Source organism: Bos indicus x Bos taurus, chromosome 28 (genome assembly GCF_003369695.1).
Source record: "Bos indicus x Bos taurus breed Angus x Brahman F1 hybrid chromosome 28, Bos_hybrid_MaternalHap_v2.0, whole genome shotgun sequence".
Classification (NCBI taxonomy): Eukaryota; Metazoa; Chordata; class Mammalia; order Artiodactyla; family Bovidae; genus Bos; species Bos indicus x Bos taurus.
In genome coordinates, this window is record NC_040103.1 from 2,276,327 (window position 1) to 2,293,433 (window position 17,107).

Below are 17,107 nucleotides of genomic sequence, written 5' to 3' on the forward strand. Positions count from 1 at the left end.
CATTCTGAAAAACATTCAGCCAGAAAAATAAAATGTTCACATGCCCTCTTCTGTCCATGGACTCTCCTAAAAGAAGAAAATTCTCTTCATAGATGTTCTTATATACTCCTGAGCAACTTACTGATGACACAATATATATGTATTTGATTTATGTATTATGTGTACTTGGATATGATAAACATCCTATTTACAAATGTCATTGCATCTGTGGGGTCCCAAAGAAGTAGTCAGAAATACTCGCCCGGCAGCTCCTGCCTGAGCGCTTGTGGGCCCAGCCTGGATGCTGGGCGGAGGCTGCGGAAAAGACTGGTCCCTGCCCCAGGTTACATCCAGGGCAGTCAGATTTTGAACCACACTGAACACAGTTAGGGAAACAGATTGAGTCTTAGGAGGCCCTGGCCTCCTGAAGGTAATGAAGAGAATCTTTGGGGTGGTTTAGGGGGAGGGTCCTCCGTCAAGGGCCAAGACATGGAGACTCAGAGTGGTGCAGGGTTGCTGAAGAACTTCCAGAAATTAACTGTCCGTGATGCTCTTGAACTGTACAGAATTCTGTATTGAAGCACTTTCCATTAAGAATGTCAGAAATCCTAACTAAATGCAATGTAAATTAAGGAATCATTTATTATCTCGTAAAACAAGAAGGCCAAGGGTGACAGAGTCCCAACTTGATCCTGGGACTTGACTTCATTGTGAACAAACTGCTTCCTGCCTGACCACCCCTGCCTGCTCCCATCTAGATGCAGAAAGACACTCAGTGAAAAGGAAGTGTTTCCTGCTGCCCCCGTGCATCTTTCTCCTTTCCGCCTCCTCCTAGGGCAGAAACACCTTTCCCAGTGACCGCCCCAATCCCTGCGTAGACCTCTCAGGCCCCATTACCCAGAACTGGGTGCTCAGGTGCCTGGGCCATGGGCAGCGGTCACCTCCCAGCACGACCATCCTCACTCCTGGGCAGATCTGCTGGCCAGGACAGGGAGGGGCAGTCACCAGGCAAGCACAGCGCCCACCACACTTGTCATTCCTAAAAGAATTCTGGAAGCAGCTGGATGGGCAGGGTGGCCACATGGTCACAGGTTCCTGCATCCTTCATGAGAGGAGGCTTCACCCTGGTCCTCTGGTGTCTGCTGGCAATGTGGGGCCCCTTTGTTTCCAAGTGAGTGAGGCTCATATCTTGAGATCACCAAGACAGCTGTTGATACTAAGGCGATTATCAAAATATTTTTATAGTACGTATTTCTTAAATAGTGCATGCTCATGTCTGATAATTGCTGTAAATTCAAAGTAGTGATGAGCATAAACAGTAGTGTGAAAAATCTACAATGAATGTGATGTGAAGACATCTGATTTGTGTGTGTATGTGTGACGAAGTGCCCAGTTAATTGGCTTCATTCAGTTAGGGGTAAATAATAGTTGTCGTTTTTTTCCCATCAAAGTTTCTGGGCCTCCTAAATGCTAAACATCTCAGAATAGATGCCACCTGTGACCCACAGCTGTGCTCTGGAAGCAGCTCTGTGCCTCAGCGGCCATGTCTTCTCACTGTAGGACAGTTGGAGACAGGGCAGCAGGAAGCAGAGAACCTCAGGGCTGTCAGGAGCCCCACAGGACCCCCAGCAACCTTGACCCTGACCTTGGCTCCAGCCTTGATTCTGAGGGTCCAGTGGGACAGACCTCTTGCCCAGTGTACCCACACTCAGACTGTCCTCCTTCTCGTCCAGCAGGAGGGCAAGGAGCCCCGGACAGAGTGAGGCAGGGAGAGGCAGGCAGGCTGGGAATCACTCCCAGAAAACTGGAGGGAGGCCTGGGGCGCAGAGCAAGTTCAGATAGGCCCTCGCCGCAGGCTCCTGCCTCCCAGCCCTGTCTCACCTTAGGAAAGTCGGGTCTGAGAGACGGGGCAATCTGCTCGCTTCCCAAGGTCATGGTCATGATGAGAGGTGAGATGTGACAACATCCCTGGCCGGGTGTCCTCACGCAGGCAGTGGCATTTGTGAGCATGCAGGGAGGGACCTGGAACAGGGCCTGGGGAAAGGCTTGTTACAGGTGCTGAGTTTTCAGTGAGCAGGTTCACAACACGTGATGCTAAAGCTTGATGCTGAGAAAAAAACCCTGCTTTTTACTTTTTTTTCTGATTGAAATTCAGAGGGTGGAAGGGGGGCTTCAATCCCTGAGTCTCCCAGGAGCTCAGCCACCAGTCAGTGGCCCCCCAGCACCTCCCTCTCCCCAGGCTTTCCCCCCACCTCAGAGGAAGGAGGGGAGGAGGCCAGCAGGGCTTCCCAACCCAGGTTCAATCCCTGGGTTGGGGAAATGGCAACCCACTCCAGTATTCTTGCCTGGAAAAGTCCATGGACAGAGGAGCCTGGCGGGCTATAGTCCATAGGGTCACAAAGAATTGGACATGACTGAAGCTACGAATACTTCCACTTTTCACTTTTCTTCCGAGGAGCAAGTGTCTTTTAATGTCATGGCTGCAGTTGCCATCCACAGTGATTTTGGAACCCAAGAAAATAAAATCTTTCACTGTTTCCATTTTTTCCCCATCTATTTGCCATGATGGGGACTGGATGTCATGATCTTAATTCAAGTTTTTTGAATGTTGAGTTTTAAGCCAGCTTTTTCACTCTCCTCTTTCATTCTCATCAAGAAGCTGTTTAGTTCCTTTTCACTTTCTGCCATTAAAGTGATATCATCTGCATATCTGAGGTTGTTGATATTTCTCCTGGAAATCTTGATTCCAGCTTGTGATTCACCCAGCCCAGCATTTCACATGATGTACTCCACATATAAGTTAAATAAGCAACTTTGATGAACTCCCCTCTCAATTTTGAATCAGTTCGTTGATTTATGTCCAGTTCTAACTGTTGCTTCTTGACCTGCATACAGGTTTCTCAGAGACAGATAAAGTAGTCTGGTACTCCTACCTCTTTAAGAATTTTCCACAGGTCTTTGTAATCCACACAGTCAAAGGCTTTAGCATAGTCAATGAAGCAGAAGTAAAAGTTCATTCTTTTTTATGGCTGAGTAGTATTCTGTATAGAACACCACATTTTCTTTGTCCATTCTTATGTTAATGGACACTTAGGTTGATTCCATATCTTGGTGTGTGTGTGCTCATTTGCTAAGTCGTGTCCAATTTTTGTGAACGCATGGACTGTAGTCCACCAGGCTCCTCTGTCCACGGGATTTTCTAGGCAAGAATACTCTAGTTGGTTGCCACTTCCTTCTCCAAGTTCATATGTTGGTAATTATAAATAATTCTGCTATGAACACTGGGTACTTGTATCTTTTTGAATTAGTGTTTTTGTTTTTTTCAGACATATACCCAGGAGCTAGATCGCTAGATTATACGGTAGTTCTATTTTTGTTTTTTGAGGAAACTCCATTCTATTTTGCCATAGTGATTGCATCAATTTACACTCCCACCAACAGTGTACTAAAGTTCCCTTTTCTCATTTGCTTAATCAAGTTAGTTTTGTTTTGTTTTTGATACTGAGTTGTATGAGCTATTTTTATATTTTGGATATTAATTTCTTGTCGATCATATCATTTGCAAATATTTTCTCCCATTTGGTAGGTTGTCTTTTCATTTTGTCAGTGGTTTCCTTTTCTGGGCAAAAATTTTTAAGTTTAATTAGGTCACATTTGTTTATTTTTGCTTTTGTTTCCTTTGCCTAAGGAGACAGATTCTTAAAAACATTGTCACAATTTCTGTCAAAAAGTGTTCTGCATATGTTTTCTTCTAGGAGTTTTATAGTTTCCAGTCTTACATATAGGTCTTTAGCACATTTTCAGTTTATTTTTGTATATGGTGTGAGAAAATTGTTCTAATTTTATTCTTTTAGATGTAGCTGTCCAGTTTCTTCAACACCATGTATTGAAGAGACTGTTATTTTCTTGACTGTATATTCTTGCCTTCTTTGTCATAGGTTAGCTGGCCGTAAGTGCATGGGTTTGTTTCTGGCTCTCTGTTCTATTCCACTGATCGTGTCTGTGTTTGTGCTGGCAGCATACTGTTTTGATTGCTGTAGCTTTGTAGTATAGTCTGAAGTCAGGGCGTGTGATAAGTCCAGCTTTGTTTTTTTCCTCAAGTTTGCTTTGGTTATTCAGGGTTTTTAAATTTCCATATAAATTGTAGAATTATTCATTCTATTTATGTAAAAAATGTAATGGGTACTTTGATATGGATTGCATTACATCTGTGGATTGCTTTGGGTAGAATGGACATTTCAACAATATTAATTCTTCCAACCAAGAATATGGGATACTTTTGCCATTTCTTTGTATCATTCAATTTCATTCATCAATATTTTATACTTTTCAGAGTGTAGGTCTTTCACTTCCTTGGTTAAGTTTATCCCTTTGTATTCTATTCTTTTTGCTGCAATTGTAAGTGGGATTGTTTTCTTGAATTCCTTTTCTGATAGTTCATTATTAATGTATAGGAAAGCAACAGATTTCTATATATTAATCCTTGTATACTGCAACTTTACTAAGTTGATTTATTAGCTCAAAAAATTTTTTGGTGAAGGCTTCAGTGTTTTCTATATATAGTATCACAGCAGATGGTGACTGCAGTCATGAAATTAAAAGACGCTTACTCCTTGGAAGGAAAGTTATGACCAACCTAGATAGCATATTCAAAAGCAGAGACATTACTTTGCCAACAAAGTTTCATCTAGTCAAGGCTATGGTTTTTCCTGTGGTCATGTATGGATGTGAGAGTTGGACTGTGAAGAAGGCTGAGCACCGAAGAATTGATGCTTTTGAACTGTGGTGTTGGAGAAGACTCTTGAGAGTCCCTTGGACTGCAAGGAGATCCAAGCAGTCCATTCTGAAGGAGATCAGCCCTGGGATTTCTTTGGAAGGAATGATGCTAAAGCTGAAACTCCAGTACTTTGGCCACCTCATGTGAAGAGTTGACTCATTGGAAAAGACTGTGATGCTGGGAGGGATTGGGGGCAAAAGGAGAAGGGGATGGCAGAGGATGAGATGGCTGGATGGCATCACTGACTCGATGGATGTGAGTCTGACTGAACTCCGGGAGCTGGTGATGGATAGGGAAGCCTAGTGTGCTGCGATTCATGGGTTCTCAAAGAGTCGGACACGACTGAGTGATTGATCTGATCTGATCTGATATATAGTATCATATCGGAGCAAGCCCACACCCGAGGCCAGGGGGGTGGCCGAGAGGAGATCCCCAGCGTCTGAGGTCAGGGGCGGCGACGAGAGGAGTTACCCCGTGTCCGAGGTCAGGGGCGGCAGCCGGGAGGAGATACCCCACTTCCTTAAGCCCAAGACCAGGGGCAGTGGGCGGGAGGAGCTACCCCACGCCCCCACGCCGGAGGCCAGGGGCAGCGGCAGGGAGGACCAACCCAACACCGTGGCTGCGTGGGCACAGGAGGGCCTAGAGGAGCTATCCCACGTTGAAGGTCAGGAAGGGCGGCGGTGAGGAGATACCCCTCGTCCAAGGTAAGGAGCATTGGCTGCACTTTGCTGGAGCAGCCATGAAGAGATACCCAGGCCCAAGGTAAGAGAAACCCAAGTAAGATGGTATGTGTTGCAAGAGGGCATCAGAGGGCAGACACACTGAAACCATACTCACAGAAAACTAGTCAATCTAATCACACTAGGACCACAGCCTTGTCTAACTCAATGAAACTAAGCCATGCCCGTGGGACAACCCAAGATGAGCAGGTCATGGTGGAGAGATCTGACAGAATGCGGTCCACTGGAGAGGGGAATGGCAAACCACTTCAGTATTCTTGCCTTGAGAACCCCATGAACAGTATGAAAAGGCAAAATGATAGGATACTGAAAGAGAAACTCCCCAGGTCAGTAGGTGCCCAATATGCTACTGGAGATCAGTGGAGAAATAACTCCAGAAAGAATGAAGGGATGGAGCCAAAGCAAAAACAATACCCAGCTGTGGATGTGACTTGTGATAGAAGCAAGGTCCAATGCTGTAAAGAGCAATATTGCATAGGAACCTGGAATGTCAGGTCCGTGAATCAAGGCAAATTGGAAGGGGTCAAACAAGAGATGGCAAGAGTGAATGTCGACATTCTAGGAATCAGCGAACTGAAATGGACTGGAATGGGTGAATTTAACTCCGATGACCATTATATCTACTACTGCGGGCAGGAATCCCTCAGAAGAAATGGAGTAGCCATCATGGTCAACAAAAGAGTCCGAAATGCAGTACTTGGATACAATCTCAAAAATGACAGAATGATCTCTGTTCATTTCCAAGGCAAACCATTCAATATCACAGTAATCCAAGTCTATGCCCCAACTAGTAACGCTGAAGAAGCTGAAGTTGAATGGTTCGATGAAGACCTACAAGACCTTTTAGAACTAACACCCAAAAAAGATGTCCTTTTCATTATAGGGGACTGGAATGCAAAAGTAGGAAGTCAAGAAACACCTGGAGTAACAGGCAAATTTGGCCTTGGGATACAGAATGAAGCAGGGCAAAGACTAATAGAGTTTTGCGAAGAAAATGCACTGGTCATAGCAAACACCTTGTTCCAACACCACAAGAGAAGATTCTATACATGGACATCACCAGATGATCAACACTAAAATCAGATTGATTATATTCTTTGCAGCCAAAGATGGAGAAGCTCTATACAGTCAGCAAAAACAAGACCAGGAGCTGACTGTGGCTCAGACCATGAAATTTCTTATTGCCAAATTCAGACTTAAATTGAAGAAAGTATGGAAAACCACTAGACCATTCAGGTATGACCTAAATCACATCCCTTATGATTATACAGTGGAAGTGACAAATAGATTTAGGGGCCTAGATCTGATAGATAGAGTGCCTGATGAGCTATGGAATGAGGTTCGTGACATTGTACAGGAGACAGGGATCAAGACCATCCCCATGGAAAAGAAATCCAAAAAAGCAAAATGGCTGTCTGGGGAGGCCTTACAAATAGCTGTGACAAGAAGAGAAGCGAAAAGCACAGGAGAAAAGGAAAGATATGCCCATCTGAATGCAGAGTTCCAAAGAATAGCAAAAAGAGATAAGAAAGCCTTCTTCAGCGATCAATGCAAAGAAATAGAGGAAAACAACAGAATGGGAAAGACTAGAGATTTCTTCAAGAAAATCAGAGATACCAAAGGAACATTTCATGCAAAGATGGGCTCGATAAAGGACAGAAATGGTATGGACCTAACAGAAGCAGAAGATACTAAGAAGAGATGGCAAGAATACACAGAAGAACTGTGCAAAAAAGATCTTCACAACCCAGATAATCACGATGGTGTGATCACTCACCTAGAGCCAGACATCCTGGAACGTGAAGTCCAGTGGGCCTTAGAAAGCATCACTACCAACAAAGCTAGTGGAGATGATAGAATTCCAGTTGAGCTATTTCAAATCCTGAAAGATGATGCTGTTAAAGTGCTGTATTCAATATGCCAGCAAATTTGGAAAACTCAGCAGTGGCCACAAGACTGGAAAAGGTCAGTTTTCATTCCAATCCCAAAGAAAGGCAATACCAAAGAATGCTCAAACTACCACACAATTGCACTCATCTCACATGCTAGTAAAGTAATGCTTAAAATTCTCCAAGCCAGGCTTCAGCAATATGTGAACCGTGAACTTCCTGATGTTCAAGCTGGTTTTAGAAAAGACAGAGGAACCAGAGATCAAATTGCCAACATCCGCTGGATCATGGAAAAAGCAAGAGAGTTCCAGAAAAGCATCTATTTCTGCTTTATTGACTATGCCAAGGCCTTTGACTGTGTGGATCACAATAAACTGTGGAAAATTCTGAAAGAGATGGGAGTACCAGACCACCTGATCTGCCTCTTGAGAAATTTGTATGCAGGTCAGGAAGCAACAGTTAGAACTGGACATGGAACAACAGACTGGTTCCAAATAGGAAAAGGAGTACATCAAGGCTGTATATTCTCACCCTGTTTTTTTAACTTATATTCAGAATACATCATGAATTCCAACGCTGGACTGCAAGAAACACAAACTGGAATCAAGGTTGCCGGGAGAAATATCAATAACCTCAGATATGCAGATGACACCACCCTTATGGCAGAAAGTGAAGAGGAACTCAGAAGCCTCTTGATGAAGGTGAAAGTCGAGAGTGAAAAAGTTGGCTTAAAGCTCAGCATTCAGAAAACGATCATGGCATCTGGTCCCATCACTTCATGGGAAATAGATGGGGAAACAGTGGAAACAGTGTCAGGCTTTATTTTTTTGGGCTCCCAAATCACTGCAAATGGCGATTGCAGCCATGAAATTAAAAGCTGCTTACTCCTTGGAAGGAAAGTTATGACCAACCTAGATAGCATATTAAAAAGCAGAGATATTACTTTGCCAACAAAGGTCTGTCTAGTCAAGGCTGTGGTTTTTCCGTTGGTCATGTATGAATGTGAGAGTTGGACTGTGAAGAAGGCTGAGCGCCGAAGAATTGATGCTTTTGAACTGTGGTGTTGGAGAAGACTCTTGAGAGTCCCTTGGACTGCAAGGAGATCCAAGCAGTCCATTCTGAAGGAGATCAGCCCTGGGATTTCTTTGGAAGGAATGATGCTAAAGCTGAAACTCCAGTACTTTGGCCACCTCATGCGAAGAGTTGACTCATTGGAAAAGACTCTGATACCTGGAGGGATTGGGGGCAAGAGGAGAAGGGGACGACAGAGGATGAGATGGCTGGATGGCATCACTGACTCGATGGACGTGAGTCTGAGTGAACTCCGGGAATTGGTGATGGACAGGGAGGCCTGGCGTGCTGCGGTTCATGGGTTCGCAAAGAGTCGGACACGACTGAGCGACTGATCTGATATGATCATCTGCAAATAGTGACAGATTTACTTCTTCCTTTCCAATTTGGATACCTTTTTTTTTTCTTGCTTTTCTCATTACTGTGCCTAGGACTTTTGATGCTATGCATCAAAGAAGTGACAAGAGTGGGCATCCTATCTTATTTCTAATTTTAGAGGAAAGGCTTTCAGCTTTTCACTGTTGAGTATAATGTTAACTGTGGGTTTGTCATAGGTGACTTTTATGATGTTGAGATGTATTCCTTCTGGGGCCCTCCTGGTGGCTCAGTGCTAAAGAATCCTCCCACCAATGCAGAAAATCTAGGTTCAATCCCTGGATCAGAAAGATCCCCCAGAGAAGGGAATGGGAACCCACTCTCCAGTATTCTTGCCTGGGAAATCCATGGACAGAGGAGTCCATGAGGTTGCAAAAGAGTCCGACACAACTTAGTGACTAAACAACAAGATATTCCCTCTACACCAACTATGATAAGAGTTTTTATCTTGAATGGATATTGAATTTTGTCAAATGTTTTTTCTGTCTATTGAGATAATCGTGTGATTTTTATCCTTGCTTTTATTAATGTGGTATATGTATCACAGTGATTAATCTGAGGATATATTGAAGCATCCTTGCATCTCTAGGATAAATTCCACTTGATCATTGTGTATAATCTCTTGTATATATTGTTGAACTTGTTAATATTTTGTTGAGGATTTTTGCATCTATATTTATCAAAGATATTGGCCTGTAATTTTCTTTCTTTGTAGTATCAAAGAGGATTGTTCTTAACCCTTATAATCTAATGGAATTTGCCTGTCTAATGGAAGGTTTCAGACTTCCTTTGGACTGTTACCCTTTCTTCTTTCCAGTTTCTCCCTTTTGGAAAGGGAATGTCTATCCTGTGCCTTCCCCACCACTCTTCTTTGTTATAGCAGTGCTGGAAGACTAATACAGGCTTTTGCCCTCATGAATTCCCAAACCCATGTGCACAGCTCAGATTGGCCTCCTGCCAGTTCCAAACCAGATGTCCTAGAGTACACACGTCTGCAGGGTCAACCCTCAGCACTGGACAACTTCTTTAAAGTCATAACCCATGATGAACCCCCAGCATCCCAGCTCTCCTTCCAACACTCTCAGTGTGCTCAGGCACCCGTTGGGGAACATGGGGAGGCTGCTTGATTGACAGATGGGGCCTGTGGGTAGCCGGAAACCGTGCTCACTGCCTTATGAGTGATCCCCTTCAATCCTCACTTCTACCCACCCCACAGCAGATGAGCAAAGTGGAACACTGAATGTTTAAGAGTTGAGTCATGTAGTGATCAGCTGAGCAATCATTTGAGCCCAGTTCTCAGACTTCAAAATCCTGCCCTTTGTATAACATGTATAATTCTCAAATCCTGCTGCATATTTCAATTCCTTTGGGAGCTGAAAAACAAACAAACAAAAAATGCGTGTCACACCAGTCCAAGACCAGTGGGGCAAGCATTGCTGTGTCTGCAGAGTTTCCTAAGGAAGGATCATTGTGGCTGGCTTGTGAACTAGACCAGCTTTTCAAACCTCAGGGCATTGGAATCTTCTGGGCCCCCATACCCCAAACTGCTAATTCAGTGAGAATCTGCATTTCCAACAAACTCCCCAGTGGTTCCCAGGACCACACTGTGAGGAGCACTCCCCTTGGTTCAGACCATGACTAGCTTGCAGCCCTTGTCAGATGGCAGAATGTCCCACACTTCATGTAAATGCTGGCGCTGCATCCTCTGGTGGCCTTGTGGAGCAGTTGAGGGTGGTGGTTAGATTGTGCATTCTGGAGCCAGACTGCTGTATGGCCAGCTTCATGGGCTTTAGCTTGAGCACTGATTATATGACCTTGGTGTTTCAGTCTTTCGAGTGCTCTGTTTTCTCATCAGGAAAATGGGGAGAGGATAGGACAGTGTGATTCTACTGCTGTGCCTTTACTCCAGCCTGCTTCATAGGAAACCAGTTTCCTCATCTGGGACTCATATCATAGGTCTGTGTTTTGTGATTTCAATTTGGAATCCTTAGGGTCAGAGGCTTTGAGTGACAGAACTTACACTAAAGATCAAAGTAGGTGATAAATTGAATAAGACTTGCAAAAAGTATTCAAACATGTAGTATTCAAACGGCTAGCTTCTTTGGGGCAAAAAACGGCTTGATCCAAGCAGGGACTGAAGAATAGAGTCCCAAGTGGCTCCTGGGCTCTGGCTTGAGGCTAACACTGGTTCCTGGACTGTGGGAGAAGGTCTGTATGTGACTCTAACCCTCTAACCAGCCTTGCTCTTTCTCTCCTGGATCAGGGAGTTCGGTGATAAATAAACTAACTTCCACCACCTTCCTGGAAGGAGGATGGACTAGAACTGAGAGATGTGTTTAAAGAAAGCACTTGAGTGCAGATTCTTCCTTTGGTCTCTGCTGATCGCTGAATTGGTTTTTGGTATCAGCACCTTAAGGAACTGTATGGGTTTCGGGCCAGTTCTTTAGGTGAAGCAGAGGATACAACTGGAATGCTTGCTGCTCTGACAAGCCCTGCAGCTGGAACTCCCCACATGTCCCTCTTTCCCTGTATACAGGCCGTCTTTACCCCTGTGCTCCAGGCTGCAAGGAGTGTGTGGGGAAGCGGAGGAGGAGGGTTCCTGAGGCCCTGGGCTTGTTGGTCAGCCTGACCCCCACTCCGGGAAACACCCACCTTGCCCCCCTCTTCCTGGGACAACAGGGCTCCTGAGAGGGTGATGGCTCCCATCCAGGGAGGGCAAGGGGCAGAGCTGCCAGTGAGAAATGCTCTTGTCTGTTAAGTCACTTTTCATAATGATAGTTACAGGGAAAGAGCTGCTCAGACCTGCAGCTTGAGTCTCACATACCTGACCTGAAATTTATTAGCTGCATCTCTCTCAATAAAACTCAGACTTTTCTTCCCTAACATGGTCTTTCACCACTGCTTCCTTTTATTTTAACTAAGTTAGCCCCAGAGACAGAGGATCCAGATGGTGAGGGCCTTCTCTACATTTAGAAGCCAGTGGTGGCAGGGAGGGTCTCCAATATGCCTGTGATCACACCGTAGATGAAGGACCAGGTGGCAAGGTCTGTCTGCATTCCGGTGGCCAGGGTCCAAAGTCCGCTCTTACATGAGAGGTTGCCTGCTGATGGGACTGAGATTTCAAAAGATCCCTTCACCTCAGACTATCACTGCCCAGCAGTCTGTCACACCACCTGCAGTATTAGCATGAAAATCCGTCTCTCGATGGATATAAGAATCTTACAGAAGGGAAGACCACAGTGTTTTTTAACTTGAGCATCAACTACTCACTCACCAAGCTCCCTTGAAAACCAGATGACAGCCTCATAGGCAGCCAGAGTGGGCGGACTCCTGCAGAGGAGCCAGACCTCTATTCAATCACAAGATGGGGCCGTGGGAGTCCCTAGAGACTCTGCCTATGCCCCAACGCCTGGCCCAGGGCTCTTTCTGTGAGTCACCCGTCACTGTGGAAATGAAGAGCCCTTACCTCCAGGAGGCTAGTGAAGGCTTCTTCCTAAGACAATTGTTATTGAGGCATCTTCCCGTTAGGAAAACACATGATTTTCATTGCACATGGGCTAAGCCAGACACCATGCTGCACATGGGCTAAGCCAGACACCATGCTTGAATCCAGATTAGGCCCTGGGCTCTGAGGACACAGACAGATGGGTTCTGAGGAGTCACCCAGAAGAGGCTAAGGGGTCACTGGGTAGCACAAAGATACCTGGAGAGAAATCTAGAGAGGAGGGAAGGTGAGCAGAGGGGACGGGGAACACTAATGTGGGGCAGAGCTCCAGTCACACCTGTGGACTCTGGACATCTGGTGTCCCAGTAGCTGAACAGAAGGAGATGCATCTGTGACTGGGAGGAGGGCCCACTGTTCCCAGGAATGCTCACACCACGAGGCCCCTTTCCTGCTCTGCAGGGACTTGGGTGGCTCCTTCAGAACACGTAACGTCTCGGTCTCTCCAAGGCACCATGGGGGTGAGGGGGACGTTGTGGACAGGACTTCCCAAGAGGGATCTGTGGGACTCCTCCTGGGATAGCCCCCTCTCTGGGGGCCAAGGTGATGAAAGAGCTCAGACTGGGTGGCTCGGCATGGCTGGACACCCAGCTCAGCGGTCACTTCCCTGTGCAAACCAATTTGCCTTACAGGTTGCTATGAACCAACAGGTGGCCGCTTGAGAAGACAGTACCTCCTCCCCACTCTGCTCCTCAGAATCCAAGGGGACCTGAGGAGGGCTGGGGTGGTTGCATTTGCTGAGGCCTTTGCACAGGATGGAAAAAAAAAAAAAAAAAAACCCAGCGTGAATGACTGTCCCCAAACTGACCTCCAGGCCAGAAAGGAAAAAGGAAGAAGTTTAGTTCAATGAGGCCCAGGCAGCCTGCATGATGATCTGACTAGTAGACTAGGATTGTCTACTAGTAAGATACAATTGTGCTAAAGTATGTTCTAACACACTCTTATAAAAAATACACTTTGAACAACTGACACCAGCATGGTACTAGCAGCAGAGTCAATAATAACCACTACAGCCAAACCACTCAGGACGTGCCCAAACTCAGCTGATCGCAGAAGCTAAGCAGGGTCCAAGCCTGGTCAGTACTTGGATGGGAGACTGCCTGGGAATACTGGGTGTTGTAGGCTTTTAGACTTCCCTGGTGGCTCAGACAGTAAAGAATCTGCCTACAATGCAGGAGACTTTGGTTCAATCTCTGAGTCAGGAAGATCCCCTGGAGAAGGGAATGGCAACCCATTCCAGTATTCTTCGCCTGGAGAATCCCACAGACAGAGCAGCCTGGCAGGCTAGAGTCTATGGGGTCGCAAAGAGTGGGGCATGAATGAGCGACTAACACTTTCACTTTCTTTCAAAGATAATAGATCCTAATCCCTGGTGTCTGAGCCATGGACCAGAGGATGGAACCTCAAGCCCCAGAGGACTACTCCCAGACCTTGACCCTAATGGAAGCTGCTCTGCTGAGTTTCCAAAGGACTTTGGATCAGTGGCCCCCTTTTCCACCTTTTGGAATGAGAATTTCTATAACTATTATTCTGTGCCAGAATCAATAATTTATTTTCTAGTTTCACAGGTCCAGAGAAGGAGAGGTATTTTCCCCCAGGATGGTTCACATCCATAGTCTTACCAATATCTGATTTAGATATTTTAATTGAAGACTTTTGAGCTGATGAGATTTAAATGAGATTTTCAACTTGAATTGACACTGAATGGGTTGAGACTTTGGAGGATGTTGGAACAAGGTGACTATATTTTTCAGTTGGGATGGACATGAATCTTTAGAGACCAGAGGATAGACTGTCATAGGCTGGCTGAATAGTGGCCACCCAAAGATATTAGGTCCCAATTCCTAATTTCTGGAGCCTGTAAATGTTACCTCATTAAGAAAAGTGGTCTCTGCAGTTGTGATTAACTTAAGGATCATGATAGGGAGAGATGGCCCTAGATTGTCCAAGAGGGCCCTAAATCCAATAACAAATGTCCTTATAAAAGAGAAGCAGGAGATTGATTCCCTTGTGACCTAGTAGTAAAGAATCCACCTGCCAATGCGGGGTACACGGGTTCGATCCCTGGTCTGGGTAGATCGCACATGCTGCAGAGCAACAAAGCCTGTGTGCCACAACTGCTGCGCATGTACTCTGGAGCCACTCCCTGCAACCGGAGAGTAACCCCGGCTCGCTGCAAGCCTGCACACAGCAATGAAGACCCAGTGCAGTCAAAAATAAATAAATAAATAGTAGTAGTTTAGTCACTAAGTCGTGTCCAACTCTTGCGACCCCATGGACTGTAGCCTGCCAGGCTCCTTTGTCCATGGGATTCTCCAGGCAAGAGTACTGGAGTGGATTGCCATTTCCTTCTCCAGGGGATCTTCCCAACCCAAGAATTGAACCCCAGTCTCCTGCACTGCAGGCAGATTCTTTACCAACTGAGCTATGAGGAAAGCCCATATACATATATATATAAAAGACTTTGTCAACAATTGTTTTTAAAAATGAGAGAGGCGGGGGAGTGTTGCCACACATGGAAGAAAAGGTAAATGAAGGCAGAGGCAGAAACTGAGTGTTGTGACCGCCGGCCAAGGGCTGCCAGCCACCAACCGCAGTTAGAAGAGGGCAAAGAACAGACTCTCCTCAGAGTTCCTGGAGGGAGTGTGGCTCTGCCAACATCTTGACTTCAGACCTGTGGCCTCCAGAATTGTGAGTGAATACATTTCTGTCATCTTAAGCCACCCATATTTTAGTAATTCGCTACAGCAGCTCCAGAAGAACACAGTACTTTCCAGAGCATTTCCCTAGACCCTTTCCTGTTTGATAATGCAGATCAAGAGCCTGGCAGGTGCTAGCATCTGGGAAACACTCAGTTACCCATTGGGTGTTGTGACAAGACCCTTACAGTCACACTGATGAACTGAGGGGTCAAGGAGAATCCATAATTTATTTGCAAACTCAGTGAACAACAGAGCTTGGCTTCAGTTCAAAGGTCCTGGTTCCAAGGCCCAGTTTTTTCTTATCCCATGAGAACCACTTCGTCTTGCAGGCATGTGGCCAGTCAACAGAATGCCAGGCCCTGCCTCCACCTCCCTAAATGCAGGGTCAGCCTAGGGAAAATGGTGCGGGGTTGGAAAGACTGGAGGGGCCCTGGGCCAGGTGGTTCAAAACCTGGAGAGAGATCCGTCTTCCAGGCTCTTCCAAACTGCCATCTGTGCCTCCAGCCTGGCATGCGCCTCTGTCCCAGCAGGCTGCATTTTAAGGTCAGGGCTCTTCCTGTACCAAATCACAGGTCACCTGTCCTGTACCACCATCCTTTGTTTAGGTGACAGATAAACTCAGATGGGCTAAGTCCAAAGGCTTCACCTGAGACAATATCCATGTCATGTAGCTTTACCACGTGCACAGTTCTGTTTAACCGTCACTTTGCTCACTCTCCTCCCAACCACAAGGAGAAGTTGGAGCTCGCGTTGCTGAGCTGGAAGCACAGAAGGCAGTACCCATGCTGACCTCTGTGTATTTGGAGGCCACAAAGCCAGATGCCCTCGTGTGACCCATCCCCCGATTCCAGCTTCTTCCATTAAAACCTGCTCATTCTGTTCTTCCGGGTTTCCACAGAAATAATGTGCTGAACACCTGTCAAAGCCATATTTATTGCATGCATGCATGCTAAGTCACTTCAGTCATGGTTGACTCTTTGTGATCCTATGGACTGTAGCCCAACAGGCTCCTCTGTCCATGTGATTCTCCAGGCAAGAATACTAGAGTGGGTTGCTGTGCCCTCCTCCAGGGGATCTTCCCAACACAGGAACCAGACCCAGGTCTCTTAGGTCTCCTGCATTGACAGGAGGCTCTTTACCACTAGTACTACCTGGGAAGCCCCCCATATTTATTGAGAAAACCCCAAATGTCCCAACTGCCCTCATAAGCACTCTCGGGCCTCAAGTCCCCACTCTGGTAGTTTCCTGTTGTTGCTGTAACAAATTCCCTCCAGCTAGGTGGCCTAGACAATACAGACATGCTGTCTTCCTGTCCTGGTGCAGAAGTCTGGTGCAGGTCTCACTGAGCTAAAACCAAGGTGTCTGTGGGGGGTGTTTCCTTTCTGGAGGCTCTGGGGGAAGATTCCATTTTCATGCCTTCCCCAGCTTCTTCCTGGAGCTTGTCTATATTCCATGGCTTTTGGTCACTTCCATCTTCAAAGCCGGCAGTGGTTCCTATCACAGTCTTCCATAGTCACATACTCCTCTGTGAATGCACTTGGGAAAGACTCCTGTGATTACACCACCCCACCCAGATGACCCAGGACAGTCTTGCCATCTCAAGGTCAGCTGACTAGCAGCCTTAACTCTACCTGCCACTGCACCTTCTATCTGCCGTGAAAGGTGACATACACAGAAGTTCCAGGAAATCCTTGAGGGGGGTGGTCCTGAGTCTCCCTGCTGCCCCTTCCATGAGGACCCAGTCTAATAGGCTGTTACTAAGTGAGGGTGTTCCCTGGGAGGGTGACCCAGCAACACCCACTAGTCCATTGGTCCCCAGAGGGGTGCTGGCCACAGTTCGATTGTTGTCTTGAAAGGATCCATGTGGTCTTGAAAGGATCCATGTGGTCTTGAAAGGATCCAGCAGGAAAGAGGGCTCCTTGCTGCTAGTGAGTGAATGCAACTTTAGAAAGAGAAATGAACAGCCTCTGGGCTTGGAGAGGTTTGCAGTCCATGTAAGGGAAGTTGGGGTCAGGGAGGATCCAAGGGCCCCCTGTTCAAGAGATGCCTGAAAAGGGTGCAGGTGAGGATGT